The 15549-nt window shown below is 42.3% G+C and overlaps 5 non-coding genes and 1 pseudogene across 5 annotated transcripts; all 6 read right to left on the reverse strand.

The window, feature by feature from the left end:
* Positions 1-832: 832 nt before the first annotated feature.
* LOC141274828 (U2 spliceosomal RNA) lies at positions 833-1023 on the reverse strand. The gene has a single exon (XR_012323092.1). It is a non-coding gene; the product is annotated as a U2 spliceosomal RNA (small nuclear RNA).
* A 1115-nt stretch (positions 1024-2138) lies between these two features.
* LOC141274829 (U2 spliceosomal RNA) lies at positions 2139-2329 on the reverse strand. Its single transcript, XR_012323093.1, has one exon. It is a non-coding gene; the product is annotated as a U2 spliceosomal RNA (small nuclear RNA).
* A 1115-nt stretch (positions 2330-3444) lies between these two features.
* On the reverse strand, positions 3445-3629 carry LOC141150485 (U2 spliceosomal RNA). The gene has a single exon (XR_012246675.1). It is a non-coding gene; the product is annotated as a U2 spliceosomal RNA (small nuclear RNA).
* Positions 3630-10019: 6390 nt separating this feature from the next.
* LOC141274830 (U2 spliceosomal RNA) lies at positions 10020-10210 on the reverse strand. The gene has a single exon (XR_012323094.1). It is a non-coding gene; the product is annotated as a U2 spliceosomal RNA (small nuclear RNA).
* Positions 10211-11325: 1115 nt separating this feature from the next.
* Positions 11326-11516, reverse strand: LOC141274133 (U2 spliceosomal RNA). The gene has a single exon (XR_012322423.1). It is a non-coding gene; the product is annotated as a U2 spliceosomal RNA (small nuclear RNA).
* A 1122-nt stretch (positions 11517-12638) lies between these two features.
* LOC141150997 (U2 spliceosomal RNA) lies at positions 12639-12736 on the reverse strand (annotated as a pseudogene).
* Between the last annotated feature and the right edge of the window lie 2813 nt (positions 12737-15549).

Below are 15549 nucleotides of genomic sequence, written 5' to 3' on the forward strand. Positions count from 1 at the left end.
TGTCTACCCTTAGCAGGAGGGCTCCTGATTACATACCTCTCCTGCTGCTGCTGCTGCTGGCTGTCCAGCAGCAGACTGAAGGTGGCTGCTGCTGTGCACAGGTATATAAAGGCTCAGAGCCTATTATGACACGCGCAGCCAGCGTTCCATTGCCGCATTCCATCTACTGCAGGCAGGATACCTGGCTGGCTGAATGTCGCTGAGAAGCTCACAGAGACCGCCATAAGCAACAGTTTAACAGAATGCCACAGACTAATCAACCAAACTTTTTGGGTTGGGTTCTCTTTTATAGTCTGCAGGCATTAAATGAAAGAAGTCAGTGTTCCAGCAGAAGGAGACAACGTTTCAGAAAAGGCATTGTAGCAAACCAAAAAAGAAATTTTAAGCGCAGCAGAGTAACCAGCGCTCATACCTGTTAGCTCAGGTGAGTTTAAAAGGCTGCTGTTGATAACAAGGGCATTTGCTAAATAGATGGTGTGTGTGCAACAATATACTGAAAGGTCAATTATATTGTGCAGCTTATCTCACCACCTGTAGTTATTTAGGTGAAAGCTCCAAAATGCTTGCCTAATATGTCTGTTTATCCAAAAGGAAGTAAAAAGGGAGAGCTAGAAAGATAGCATTGCATCACATTACATGGCAATGCAATGCACAGTTGCTGAAGTTGAACCAAAATGAGCTTGTAATCTGGCTTCTGCAACTTTGAACATGAAAAATCCAATGAGGAGAAGAAAAGCAAAGCCAAAGAGTCCATCCCAAAATCCGACAAACAAGCAAAATGAACAAAAAACATTGAATTCAATTCTTTCTGATTTTAGAAACTGCATTAAAGAAGGGGTGCACCGGTCCTGGAGATACTGCAATACCAGGTCAATGCGTGGAGTGGACAGAGCAAGCTCTTTTTCCATCTCCCTGTTCTAAAAATCCATTTAATATATGGTCCCCAGATAGGGGACGTATCAGATATTAAACTGATAAGAACAGATACTACACTTGATCTTAGCCAAAAGGCCGAGAAGCGATAACCAGAATTGGTTTCAAACTACGGAGCCACCCAAGGATCCTGAAAAGTCCATTTGTGGAGATGAGCTCCTGGACTCCCGTTAAGAAGACATGTTGTCAACCTCTAGATCCCTTACATGCCTGCACTTTTCGGCTTGCTGCTGCTGCAATCCACGCGTTTTAGATCTGCATAACTCCACCTCTTTAAACACAGCACCTTCACCCCCTGCTGTTCCCACCCGCCTCAACACCGTTGGAAGGGAGGAGAACCAATTAAGGCGGGGGGTGGGGTGGAACGAGCAGCTGTCTACCCTTAGCAGGAGGGCTCCTGATTACATACCTCTCCTGCTGCTGCTGCTGCTGGCTGTCCAGCAGCAGACTGAAGGTGGCTGCTGCTGTGCACAGGTATATAAAGGCTCAGAGCCTATTATGACACGCGCAGCCAGCGTTCCATTGCCACATTCCATCTACTGCAGGCAGGATACCTGGCTGGCTGAATGTCGCTGAGAAGCTCACAGAGACCGCCATAAGCAACAGTTTAACAGAATGCCACAGACTAATCAACCAAACTTTTTGGGTTGGGTTCTCTTTTATAGTCTGCAGGCATTAAATGAAAGAAGTCAGTGTTCCAGCAGAAGGAGACAACGTTTCAGAAAAGGCATTGTAGCAAACCAAAAAAGAAATTTTAAGCGCAGCAGAGTAACCAGCGCTCATACCTGTTAGCTCAGGTGAGTTTAAAAGGCTGCTGTTGATAACAAGGGCATTTGCTAAATAGATGGTGTGTGTGCAACAATATACTGAAAGGTCAATTATATTGTGCAGCTTATCTCACCACCTGTAGTTATTTAGGTGAAAGCTCCAAAATGCTTGCCTAATATGTCTGTTTATCCAAAAGGAAGTAAAAAGGGAGAGCTAGAAAGATAGCATTGCATCACATTACATGGCAATGCAATGCACAGTTGCTGAAGTTGAACCAAAATGAGCTTGTAATCTGGCTTCTGCAACTTTGAACATGAAAAATCCAATGAGGAGAAGAAAAGCAAAGCCAAAGAGTCCATCCCAAAATCCGACAAACAAGCAAAATGAACAAAAAACATTGAATTCAATTCTTTCTGATTTTAGAAACTGCATTAAAGAAGGGGTGCACCGGTCCTGGAGATACTGCAATACCAGGTCAATGCGTGGAGTGGACAGAGCAAGCTCTTTTTCCATCTCCCTGTTCTAAAAATCCATTTAATATATGGTCCCCAGATAGGGGACGTATCAGATATTAAACTGATAAGAACAGATACTACACTTGATCTTAGCCAAAAGGCCGAGAAGCGATAACCAGAATTGGTTTCAAACTACGGAGCCACCCAAGGATCCTGAAAAGTCCATTTGTGGAGATGAGCTCCTGGACTCCCGTTAAGAAGACATGTTGTCAACCTCTAGATCCCTTACATGCCTGCACTTTTCGGCTTGCTGCTGCTGCAATCCACGCGTTTTAGATCTGCATAACTCCACCTCTTTAAACACAGCACCTTCACCCCCTGCTGTTCCCACCCGCCTCAACACCGTTGGAAGGGAGGAGAACCAATTAAGGCGGGGGGTGGGGTGGAACGAGCAGCTGTCTACCCTTAGCAGGAGGGCTCCTGATTACATACCTCTCCTGCTGCTGCTGCTGCTGGCTGTCCAGCAGCAGACTGAAGGTGGCTGCTGCTGTGCACAGGTATATAAAGGCTCAGAGCCTATTATGACACGCGCAGCCAGCGTTCCATTGCCGCATTCCATCTACTGCAGGCAGGATACCTGGCTGGCTGAATGTCGCTGAGAAGCTCACAGAGACCGCCATAAGCAACAGTTTAACAGAATGCCACAGACTAATCAACCAAACTTTTTGGGTTGGGTTCTCTTTTATAGTCTGCAGGCATTAAATGAAAGAAGTCAGTGTTCCAGCAGAAGGAGACAACGTTTCAGAAAAGGCATTGTAGCAAACCAAAAAAGAAATTTTAAGCGCAGCAGAGTAACCAGCGCTCATACCTGTTAGCTCAGGTGAGTTTAAAAGGCTGCTGTTGATAACAAGGGCATTTGCTAAATAGATGGTGTGTGTGCAACAATATACTGAAAGGTCAATTATATTGTGCAGCTTATCTCACCACCTGTAGTTATTTAGGTGAAAGCTCCAAAATGCTTGCCTAATATGTCTGTTTATCCAAAAGGAAGTAAAAAGGGAGAGCTAGAAAGATAGCATTGCATCACATTACATGGCAATGCAATGCACAGTTGCTGAAGTTGAACCAAAATGAGCTTGTAATCTGGCTTCTGCAACTTTGAACATGAAAAATCCAATGAGGAGAAGAAAAGCAAAGCCAAAGAGTCCATCCCAAAATCCGACAAACAAGCAAAATGAACAAAAAACATTGAATTCAATTCTTTCTGATTTTAGAAACTGCATTAAAGAAGGGGTGCACCGGTCCTGGAGATACTGCAATACCAGGTCAATGCGTGGAGTGGACAGAGCAAGCTCTTTTTCCATCTCCCTGTTCTAAAAATCCATTTAATATATGGTCCCCAGATAGGGGACGTATCAGATGTTAAACTGATAAGAACAAATTTTTTAATTTGGCTATCCCCTGCAGAGGGATAAAACCGTTTATTAAAACTTTAACAAATTACAAGCATAATTACACAAATACCAAACGTTAAAAGACAAATGAAATTTACAAAACAAAAAAATACAAAGATTTTAAATAATTAGGTTCCATTGGTCAACAAGCCATTTTTTGGAAATATGTACATTCTTCTTTTTGTCAATTAAATAATAAGTATACATTTCACATAAACATAAACTTAAAACATCATTCACTGATAAAACATCTTGTTTAAAAATAGCAATGTTGCGCGCTTTCCAGAGAGATGACTTGGCGCAGTTCACTGTCTTCCAAGCCATTGTGTACTGGTCCATTGTGGGGCATTCCATAAGTCCGTATAGCACAGTTTTATATGTAAAGTCCTTGAGGTCTGCCACCCTTTCCAGTAGGGGGAGCAGTCTTCTCCAGAAATCCTTTGCAAAATTACATGTCCATAATAGATGTTCCACCGTTTCCTCGTCTTGGCATCCGGCTCTTGGGCAGATGGCAGACCTCACAAATCCTCTTCTGTATTGGAATGCCCGGCAAGGAAGACAGCGGTGCATGCAACTCCAAGCCAGATCTCTCTGTTCATTAAAAAGATAAAAAACGTTAATCATTTTCCAGATAGACATAGATTTGTCATCATCATATCTGTCAACATTACATATTTCCTCACTTTTACGTATTTCTTTAATTAGTTTCTTACTATTTCTTAATTCCTCTATTTTCTTAGTCCCTAAATTAAAATCGGACACTATTTTCCTTAAAATCTCATAATGCGTCGACAAATTAAAAGCATGGGGCACAGATATATTAACTTCATACCATCCAAACTTTCTCATAAAAAATCCTGTATTAAAACGCATAAAAAAGGACCAATAGTGATTCTTAAAAAGGGCATTAAAACAGTAAACGAACAGATGGATTAAAAGAAACCTATTAAAATCTGGAAAATCTTTACCACCTTTTACTTTTGATTTCATCACGATTTCTCTTTTCAGCTTTTCCATTTTTGAGTTCCAAAAGAAGGTAAAACAGGTTTTGGTTATCTTTTTTAAAACATTAACAGGCGGGGGGAAAACCATGCTAAGATACAATAAAAGAGGTAAAATCACCATCTTTAAAACCAATACTTTACCCTCCATTGTAAGTCTCCTCATGTTCCACATACATATTTTCGTATTTACTTTCTGTATAACTGTTTCCCAACTATTATAACCATCATTATTTTCAGTGAATGATATACCTAAAATGGAAATGGATTCGGAGACATTAATTGGTACATCACGTAAAATCATCCCCCCAACACTTAAAATGTTACACTTATTAAAATTGATTTTAAAACCAGAAGCTAGGCAAAAGGATTGCACTTGATGGAGAGTGGCCGTAAGTGATGGTGCATCTGTACACAAGACCGCCACGTCATCCATGTAGCCTACAACCTTGGCCTCCAAACCACCGCTTCCAGGCAGAGGGACACCGCATATCTGTTTATTTTGGCGTATTGCACATAACATTGGTTCCAGTGCACAGATAAACAGTAGGGGGGACAGAGGGCATCCCTGTTTCACCCCTGACCGTAAAAATACCTCTTGTGTCTTAAAACCATTCACTAAAATCTTACTTGTACAATCCTTGTAAAATGCTTTAAGCGATAGTAAAAACCCTTCTGGTATGCCCATTTTCTCTAAAACTTTAAAAAGATAAAAGTGTGAGACACGGTCAAATGCTTTTTCAAAATCAATAGATAAAATCGCCATTTTCCCCTTTCTGTCTTTCACATCCTCAATACAGTCTTTCACTAAATTCAGATTGTCCCATATACTGCGCCCCGGCACCCCACACACTTGATTAGAATGAATAACTTTGCTGATGACTTCTTTTAGACGATTTGCACAAATTTTAGCCATTATTTTATAGTCACAATTTAAAAGTGTTATTGGTCTCCAGTTTTCTAATTTTGATTTATCGCCTTTTTTGTATAGGAGGGAGACTTCACCTTTCTTCCAGGAATTTAATAAAACCTTATTATTAAAAACCTCAGTAAACAAATAAAACAAATCATCTTTTAAAATATCATAAAAACATACATAAAATTCTATTGGGATGCCATCAGGACCAGGGACCTTTCCAGTTTTAAAACTTTTAATAGTTTTTAACACTTCTTGTTCCGTTAAAACTTGGGATAAAAACTCTTGGGATGCGGGATCTAAAACAGCTGTTAGTCCTTGCAGCGAATCATCCATTAATTTATTATCTATATTTTTTCCATTAAAAAGATTAGAAAAAAAAACCTCAACTTTACCCAGCATATTTTTTATATTATTCTCACCATCTATATGGTCAATTATCACTTTTTCTTTTTTATTTTTCCTAAAAAAATATCTGGAACACTTTTCATTTTCTTCTATATGTTGTACTCTAGAACGAAAAATTATCTCTTTTCCTTTTTGTTCTAGCCATTTTGAAATCTCTTCTTTTAAGTTTGAAATATCAACTTGTACATCTATCCCATTGTCTCTGAGCTTAAATAATGTTTGTAGGCGGGTATTTAAAATTCTATATTCTTCATATTTTTCTTTGGCTCTACATATACTCTTTTTAATAAAAAAGTCTTTTATTTTTACTTTCATTCTATCCCACCATACACTCATAGTCTCACTTGTTTTTTTCCCTTTTCTACATTTCCTATAAAACTCAATAAAATCTGATAAAATCTGCGGGTCGGTTAAAAGGGATACGTTCATTTTCCAGCTTTTCTTACCACATTTTTTGTTGTCATTTACTTTTATGGTAAAGGATAAAAGTTTATGGTCTGAAAATATATTAGTTAAAACTTCACATTTGGCAGGTATTGTTTTATCTGAACCAAAAATAAAATCAATCCTAGAGCTACAATTAGAATTGCTCCAAGTGAAACCGGCGTCCTCTGTGCTGTCACTATGACACTCTTTATATATGTCTATCAATTTAGCATCTTTGACTATATCATGTAGCATACCTGAGGTTTTATCGTAGTTCCTGCTTACAGAGCTGGAGCGCCGGTTTTCACCTTTTAAAACACAATTAAAATCCCCTGCTAAGATAAAAGGTTCAGAGTTATTAATAAATAATGGTAAAAGATCAAGCATTTCGGCTCTTTCATTTTTCTCTGGGGATCCATAAAAATTTAAAAACTGCCATCTAATACCATCAATAAAAGCTTTCACTAATAAAATACGACCTGGTAAAATTTCCTGAATAAAATCAATTAAAACGTTCCCTTTAAAAAGTATGGCTACACCCGCTGATCCTGCAGCATTCGATCCGGACCAGACAGATGGCCCACACTTCCACTCATCTTTATATTTTTGATATGACATTTCATGTGGGATATTACATTCTTGCAGAAAAAATACAGATGCAGTAAAACACGTAAAAAAATTAAAAAGAGCATATCTTCTCGTGTTAGATTTTATGCCTCTCACGTTGAGGGAAATACCTTTGAGTTCAGCCATCATTAGAAAATGTAGAAATTTTACTTAGGTAACTAAGAGCAATGGATTTACCTGTCCGATGAACCTGATCAGACCACTGGGCTTGCGCCTCCCTCCTCATCTGATAGTATCGTCACGAGAGTCTCCGTGGAGGAGGACAGATTACCACATTTATATAAACCCGACGCTACACTGGCATAGCTCGGAGGGCTGGCTGGCAGAACCCGCTGGGTGTCCATTGGCTGGCCATGCAGTTCCTCATCAGGTGGGTCCCCGAGGGGTTCCGCCGCCCCTGTTTGACCTGTAGAAGGTCGTCCTATAGGAGGAGGTTGCGCACAAGGCAGAGCCTCTGACTCTTCAGAGGCAGCAAGATCCCGGTCCCCACCTGTAGCAGCGGAGACCGAAACCCCTGAGGGTCCAGCGTCCACGTCCCCTTCTGGAGAATTGTCCATCTGTTCACCTCCTGCTGCCTCCTCCGAACCACCCTTTTTCTTTTTCTTAGGACCCACCTTTATCCACTCAGCGCCCTCAGCACTAGGAGACCCAGACTGGGCATGGGCTTCTGTGTCGGCCTTTTGCCGGTCCCTTTTGACCTTACCAGTAGTGCCCTTCTGCTCCTTCTCAGCCCTCCTTTTGGACTCCCGCAGGTCCTGCAGCCAGGTTTTGGGATTTGGTATTTTACCTGTCATAGACTCTGGAGACACTTCACTATTTGGTACGCCCTTATTGTCTCCAGAGGCTCCAGGTTGTTGTTCCTCCTCCTGAGGGGTGGTCTGATCTTTTGGTCCTTGGTCGGACGTCTTGGACTTCCCCTTTTGCTCATCTTCCCGAAATCTGTGAGGGCAAGAAAAATAAAAGTGACCTGGAGTCTGGCAAAAACTGCATTTCTTTTCCTTAGGGCATTCTTTTGTCTCATGTTCTTCACTAGCACAATTTCTACATGATACATGACAGTTTTCTTTTGAATGACCATAGCGCCCACAATTTCTGCAATATACTGGCATCCCAGAAAAGAAGAAATCCCCATTTGTTTGCCCAATTTTGAAACGGGCGGGGGGGAGCCGTATACCACCTGGTGTATTTGGATCTCTTGTACACTTCACAAGGAATTTCCACTTAGATGTCCATATGTTATATTCGTTTAATATCTTCCCAATACATTTAACACTTTTAAAATAAATTGCTAGAAATGACATTACTTCTGGAGCAGAAACAAAGGGCGAAAATATTTTTACAATAACCAGTCTTACCTCATCCAGGACGTGCTCAACAATTTGTATCCCTTTCAAAACAGGACTATTTTCAACTTTTTTTAACTTTTCTAGTACATCTCTAAAAATACCTTCTCCGGTGAATGTGATGTCATAGTCACCTCTTCTGGGATAATCCTGGATGGAGAGAATTTCATTCCTTTGTACGCCAAGAAGGTTCCTGAGCACGTCCTGGACTACATACCCTAATTTCCTCATATCCGAGCCACCCGCCGTAAAGTGAACTCGGATAGAGTTTTTTAGCCTTGCATAAAGAGGCACAAGGTTAGGGTCAACCTCCATGGAAAAACGCAACAAGGTTGCAAATTGCAGCCACTTGCAATCTGCGCTCCCAGTGTTCTTGCAGCGAAAAACACCTGGAAGCTGGGGGATCGCAACTCGTTACCCTGGGACTAAGCCCTCTCCCTAATAGCAGCAAGCAGGTTAAGTCCACCAAAGTGGACGATCCTGCCAGGCCAAGGAGAGGGGTACCCGAGTGCCCTTCAACCACAATCTCCTGCAATAAAGCACTTGATCTTAGCCAAAAGGCCGAGAAGCGATAACCAGAATTGGTTTCAAACTACGGAGCCACCCAAGGATCCTGAAAAGTCCATTTGTGGAGATGAGCTCCTGGACTCCCGTTAAGAAGACATGTTGTCAACCTCTAGATCCCTTACATGCCTGCACTTTTCGGCTTGCTGCTGCTGCAATCCACGCGTTTTAGATCTGCATAACTCCACCTCTTTAAACACAGCACCTTCACCCCCTGCTGTTCCCACCCGCCTCAACACCGTTGGAAGGGAGGAGAACCAATTAAGGCGGGGGGTGGGGTGGAACGAGCAGCTGTCTACCCTTAGCAGGAGGGCTCCTGATTACATACCTCTCCTGCTGCTGCTGCTGCTGGCTGTCCAGCAGCAGACTGAAGGTGGCTGCTGCTGTGCACAGGTATATAAAGGCTCAGAGCCTATTATGACACGCGCAGCCAGCGTTCCATTGCCACATTCCATCTACTGCAGGCAGGATACCTGGCTGGCTGAATGTCGCTGAGAAGCTCACAGAGACCGCCATAAGCAACAGTTTAACAGAATGCCACAGACTAATCAACCAAACTTTTTGGGTTGGGTTCTCTTTTATAGTCTGCAGGCATTAAATGAAAGAAGTCAGTGTTCCAGCAGAAGGAGACAACGTTTCAGAAAAGGCATTGTAGCAAACCAAAAAAGAAATTTTAAGCGCAGCAGAGTAACCAGCGCACATACCTGTTAGCTCAGGTGAGTTTAAAAGGCTGCTGTTGATAACAAGGGCATTTGCTAAATAGATGGTGTGTGTGCAACAATATACTGAAAGGTCAATTATATTGTGCAGCTTATCTCACCACCTGTAGTTATTTAGGTGAAAGCTCCAAAATGCTTGCCTAATATGTCTGTTTATCCAAAAGGAAGTAAAAAGGGAGAGCTAGAAAGATAGCATTGCATCACATTACATGGCAATGCAATGCACAGTTGCTGAAGTTGAACCAAAATGAGCTTGTAATCTGGCTTCTGCAACTTTGAACATGAAAAATCCAATGAGGAGAAGAAAAGCAAAGCCAAAGAGTCCATCCCAAAATCCGACAAACAAGCAAAATGAACAAAAAACATTGAATTCAATTCTTTCTGATTTTAGAAACTGCATTAAAGAAGGGGTGCACCGGTCCTGGAGATACTGCAATACCAGGTCAATGCGTGGAGTGGACAGAGCAAGCTCTTTTTCCATCTCCCTGTTCTAAAAATCCATTTAATATATGGTCCCCAGATAGGGGACGTATCAGATATTAAACTGATAAGAACAGATACTACACTTGATCTTAGCCAAAAGGCCGAGAAGCGATAACCAGAATTGGTTTCAAACTACGGAGCCACCCAAGGATCCTGAAAAGTCCATTTGTGGAGATGAGCTCCTGGACTCCCGTTAAGAAGACATGTTGTCAACCTCTAGATCCCTTACATGCCTGCACTTTTCGGCTTGCTGCTGCTGCAATCCACGCGTTTTAGATCTGCATAACTCCACCTCTTTAAACACAGCACCTTCACCCCCTGCTGTTCCCACCCGCCTCAACACCGTTGGAAGGGAGGAGAACCAATTAAGGCGGGGGGTGGGGTGGAATGAGCAGCTGTCTACCCTTAGCAGGAGGGCTCCTGATTACATACCTCTCCTGCTGCTGCTGCTGCTGGCTGTCCAGCAGCAGACTGAAGGTGGCTGCTGCTGTGCACAGGTATATAAAGGCTCAGAGCCTATTATGACACGCGCAGCCAGCGTTCCATTGCCACATTCCATCTACTGCAGGCAGGATACCTGGCTGGCTGAATGTCGCTGAGAAGCTCACAGAGACCGCCATAAGCAACAGTTTAACAGAATGCCACAGACTAATCAACCAAACTTTTTGGGTTGGGTTCTCTTTTATAGTCTGCAGGCATTAAATGAAAGAAGTCAGTGTTCCAGCAGAAGGAGACAACGTTTCAGAAAAGGCATTGTAGCAAACCAAAAAAGAAATTTTAAGCGCAGCAGAGTAACCAGCGCACATACCTGTTAGCTCAGGTGAGTTTAAAAGGCTGCTGTTGATAACAAGGGCATTTGCTAAATAGATGGTGTGTGTGCAACAATATACTGAAAGGTCAATTATATTGTGCAGCTTATCTCACCACCTGTAGTTATTTAGGTGAAAGCTCCAAAATGCTTGCCTAATATGTCTGTTTATCCAAAAGGAAGTAAAAAGGGAGAGCTAGAAAGATAGCATTGCATCACATTACATGGCAATGCAATGCACAGTTGCTGAAGTTGAACCAAAATGAGCTTGTAATCTGGCTTCTGCAACTTTGAACATGAAAAATCCAATGAGGAGAAGAAAAGCAAAGCCAAAGAGTCCATCCCAAAATCCGACAAACAAGCAAAATGAACAAAAAACATTGAATTCAATTCTTTCTGATTTTAGAAACTGCATTAAAGAAGGGGTGCACCGGTCCTGGAGATACTGCAATACCAGGTCAATGCGTGGAGTGGACAGAGCAAGCTCTTTTTCCATCTCCCTGTTCTAAAAATCCATTTAATATATGGTCCCCAGATAGGGGACATATCAGATATTAAACTGATAAGAACAGATACTACACTTGATCTTAGCCAAAAGGCCGAGAAGCGATAACCAGAATTGGTTTCAAACTACGGAGCCACCCAAGGATCCTGAAAAGTCCATTTGTGGAGATGAGCTCCTGGACTCCCGTTAAGAAGACATGTTGTCAACCTCTAGATCCCTTACATGCCTGCACTTTTCGGCTTGCTGCTGCTGCAATCCACGCGTTTTAGATCTGCATAACTCCACCTCTTTAAACACAGCACCTTCACCCCCTGCTGTTCCCACCCGCCTCAACACCGTTGGAAGGGAGGAGAACCAATTAAGGCGGGGGGTGGGGTGGAACGAGCAGCTGTCTACCCTTAGCAGGAGGGCTCCTGATTACATACCTCTCCTGCTGCTGCTGCTGCTGGCTGTCCAGCAGCAGACTGAAGGTGGCTGCTGCTGTGCACAGGTATATAAAGGCTCAGAGCCTATTATGACACGCGCAGCCAGCGTTCCATTGCCACATTCCATCTACTGCAGGCAGGATACCTGGCTGGCTGAATGTCGCTGAGAAGCTCACAGAGACCGCCATAAGCAACAGTTTAACAGAATGCCACAGACTAATCAACCAAACTTTTTGGGTTGGGTTCTCTTTTATAGTCTGCAGGCATTAAATGAAAGAAGTCAGTGTTCCAGCAGAAGGAGACAACGTTTCAGAAAAGGCATTGTAGCAAACCAAAAAAGAAATTTTAAGCGCAGCAGAGTAACCAGCGCACATACCTGTTAGCTCAGGTGAGTTTAAAAGGCTGCTGTTGATAACAAGGGCATTTGCTAAATAGATGGTGTGTGTGCAACAATATACTGAAAGGTCAATTATATTGTGCAGCTTATCTCACCACCTGTAGTTATTTAGGTGAAAGCTCCAAAATGCTTGCCTAATATGTCTGTTTATCCAAAAGGAAGTAAAAAGGGAGAGCTAGAAAGATAGCATTGCATCACATTACATGGCAATGCAATGCACAGTTGCTGAAGTTGAACCAAAATGAGCTTGTAATCTGGCTTCTGCAACTTTGAACATGAAAAATCCAATGAGGAGAAGAAAAGCAAAGCCAAAGAGTCCATCCCAAAATCCGACAAACAAGCAAAATGAACAAAAAACATTGAATTCAATTCTTTCTGATTTTAGAAACTGCATTAAAGAAGGGGTGCACCGGTCCTGGAGATACTGCAATACCAGGTCAATGCGTGGAGTGGACAGAGCAAGCTCTTTTTCCATCTCCCTGTTCTAAAAATCCATTTAATATATGGTCCCCAGATAGGGGACGTATCAGATATTAACCCCTTAAGCCCCGCGGGTGGTTTGCACGTTAATGACCGGGCCAATTTTTACAATTCTGACCACTGTCACTTTATGAGGTAATTACTCTCGAACGCTTCAACGGATCCCCCTGATTCTGAGATTGTTTTTTCGTGACATATTGTACTTCATGATTGTGGAAAAATTTCTTCGATATCACTTGCGTTTATTTGTGAAAAAAACGGAAATTTGGCGAAAATTTTGAAAATTTTGCAATTTTCAAAATTTGAATTTTTAAGCCCTGAAATCAGAGCGATATGTCACACAATAGAGTTAATAAATAACATTTCCCACATGTCTACTTTACATCAGCACAATTTTGGAACCAAAATTTTTTTTTGTTAGGGAGCTATAAGGGTTAAAAGTTGACCAGCGATTTCTCATTTTTCCAACAAAATTTACAAAACCATTTTTTTAGGGACCACATCACATTTGAAGTCACTTTGACAGGTCTTTATGACAGAAAATACCCAAAAGTGACACCATTCTAAAAACTGCACCCCTCAAGGTGCTCAAAACCACATTCAAGAACTTTATTAACCCTTCAGGTGCTTCACAGGAATTTTTTGAATGTGGAAGAAAAAAATGAACATTTAACTTTTTTCACAAAAATGTTAATTTAGACCCAATTTTTTTTATTTTCACAGGGGTAACAAGAAAAAATGGACCCCAAAATTTGTTGTGCAATTTCCCCTGGGCACGCAGATACCCAATATTTGGGAAAAAAATACTGTTTGGGCGCACGGCAGGGCTCGGAAGGGAAGGAGAGCTATTTGACTTTTTGATTGTAAAATTTGCTTGAATAATTAGCGGACGCCATGTTGTGTTTGGAGAGCCCATGTGTGCCCAAACTTTGGAGCTCCCCCACAAGTGACCCCATTTTGGAAACTAGACCCCCCAAGGCACCTTTCTAGATGCATAGTGAGCACTTGGAACTCCCAGGTGCTTCACAAATTGATTCGTAACAATGAAAAAGTGAAAAAAAAAAACACTTTTTCATTTTTATGAATCAATTTGTGAAGCACCTGAGTGTTCCAAGTGCTCACAATGCATCTAGATAGGTGCCTTGGGGGGTCTAGTTTCCAAAATGGGGTCACTTGTGGGGGAGCTCCAATGTTTCGGCACACAGCGGCTCTCCAAACGCAACATGGTGTCGCTAACAATTTGAGCCGATTTTCCGTTAAATTTGTTAGAGGACACCATGTTGCATTTAGAGAGTCCCTGTGTGCCCAAACATTGGAGCTCCCCCACAAGTGACCCCATTTTGGAAACTAGACCCCCCAAGGCACCTATCTAGATGCATAGTGAGCACTTGGAACCCCCAGGTGCTTCACAAATTGATTCGTAACAATGAAAAAGTGAAAAAAAAAACACTTTTTCATTTGTATGAATCAATTTGTGAAGCACCTGAGGGTTCCAAGTGCTCACTATGCATCTAGATAGGTGCCTTGGGTGGTCTAGTTTCCAAAATGGGGTCACTTGTGGGGGAGCTCCAATATTTGGGCACACAGCGGCTCTCTAAATGCAACATGGTGTCCACTAACAAATTTAACGCAAAATTGGCTCAAATTGTTAGCGACACCATGTTGCGTTTGGAGAGCTGCTGTGTGCCCAAACATTGGAGCTCCCCCACAAGTGACCCCATTTTGGAAACTAGACCCCCCAAGGCACCTTTCTAGATGCATAGTTAGCACTTGGAACCCCCAGGTGCTTCACAAATTGATTCGTAATAATGAAAAAGTGAAAAAAAAACACTTTTTCATTTTTACGAATTAATTTGTGAAGCACCTAGGGGTTCCAAGTGCTCACTATGCATCTAGATAGGTGCCTTGGGGGGTCTAGTTTCCAAAATGGGGTCACTTGTGGAGGAGCTCCAATGTTTGGGCACACAGGGACTCTCCAAATGCAACATGATATCCGCTAACAATTTGAGCCGACAATTTGTTAGCGGATATCATGTTGCATTTGGAGAGTCCCTGTGTGCCCAAACATTGGAGCTCCCCCACAAGTGACCCCATTTTGGAAACTAGACCCCCCAAGGCACCTATCTAGATTCATAGTGAGCACTTGGAACCCCAGGTGCTTCACAAATTGATTCATAAAAATGAAAAAGTGTTTTTTTTTTCACTTTTTCATTTTTACGAATCAATTTGTGAAGCACCTGGGGGTTCCAAGTGCTCACTATGCATCTAGAAAGGTGCCTTGGGGGGTCTAGTTTCCAAAATGGGGTCACTTGTGGGGGAGCTCCAAAGTTTGGGCACAGAGGGGCTCTCCAAACGCAATGTGGTGTCCGCTAACAATTTGAGCCGATTTTCCATTTAATTTGTTAGCGGATACCATGTTGCATTTAGAGAGTCCCTGTGTGCCCAAACATTGGAGCTCCCCCACAAGTGACCCCATTTTGGAAACTAGACCCCCCAAGGCACCTATCTAGATTCATAGTGAGCACTTGGAACCCCAGGTGCTTCACAAATTGATTCATAAAAATGAAAAAGTGTTTTTTTTTTCACTTTTTCATTTTTACGAATCAATTTGTGAAGCACCTGGGGGTTCCAAGTGCTCACTATGCATCTAGAAAGGTGCCTTGGGGGGTCTAGTTTCCAAAATGGGGTCACTTGTGGGGGAGCTCCAATGTTTGGACACACAGGGGCTCTCCAAACGCAACATGGCGTCCGCTAACAATTTGAGCCGATTTTCCATTCAATTTGTTAGCGGACACCATGTCGCGTTTGGAGAGCCCGTGATGTGCCTAAACAGTGGA

Source organism: Phyllobates terribilis, unplaced genomic scaffold (assembly GCF_046119375.1).
Source record: "Phyllobates terribilis strain yellow unplaced genomic scaffold, ASM4611937v1 Scaffold_5__5_contigs__length_657084704, whole genome shotgun sequence".
In the NCBI taxonomy this organism is placed as follows: domain Eukaryota; kingdom Metazoa; phylum Chordata; class Amphibia; order Anura; family Dendrobatidae; genus Phyllobates; species Phyllobates terribilis.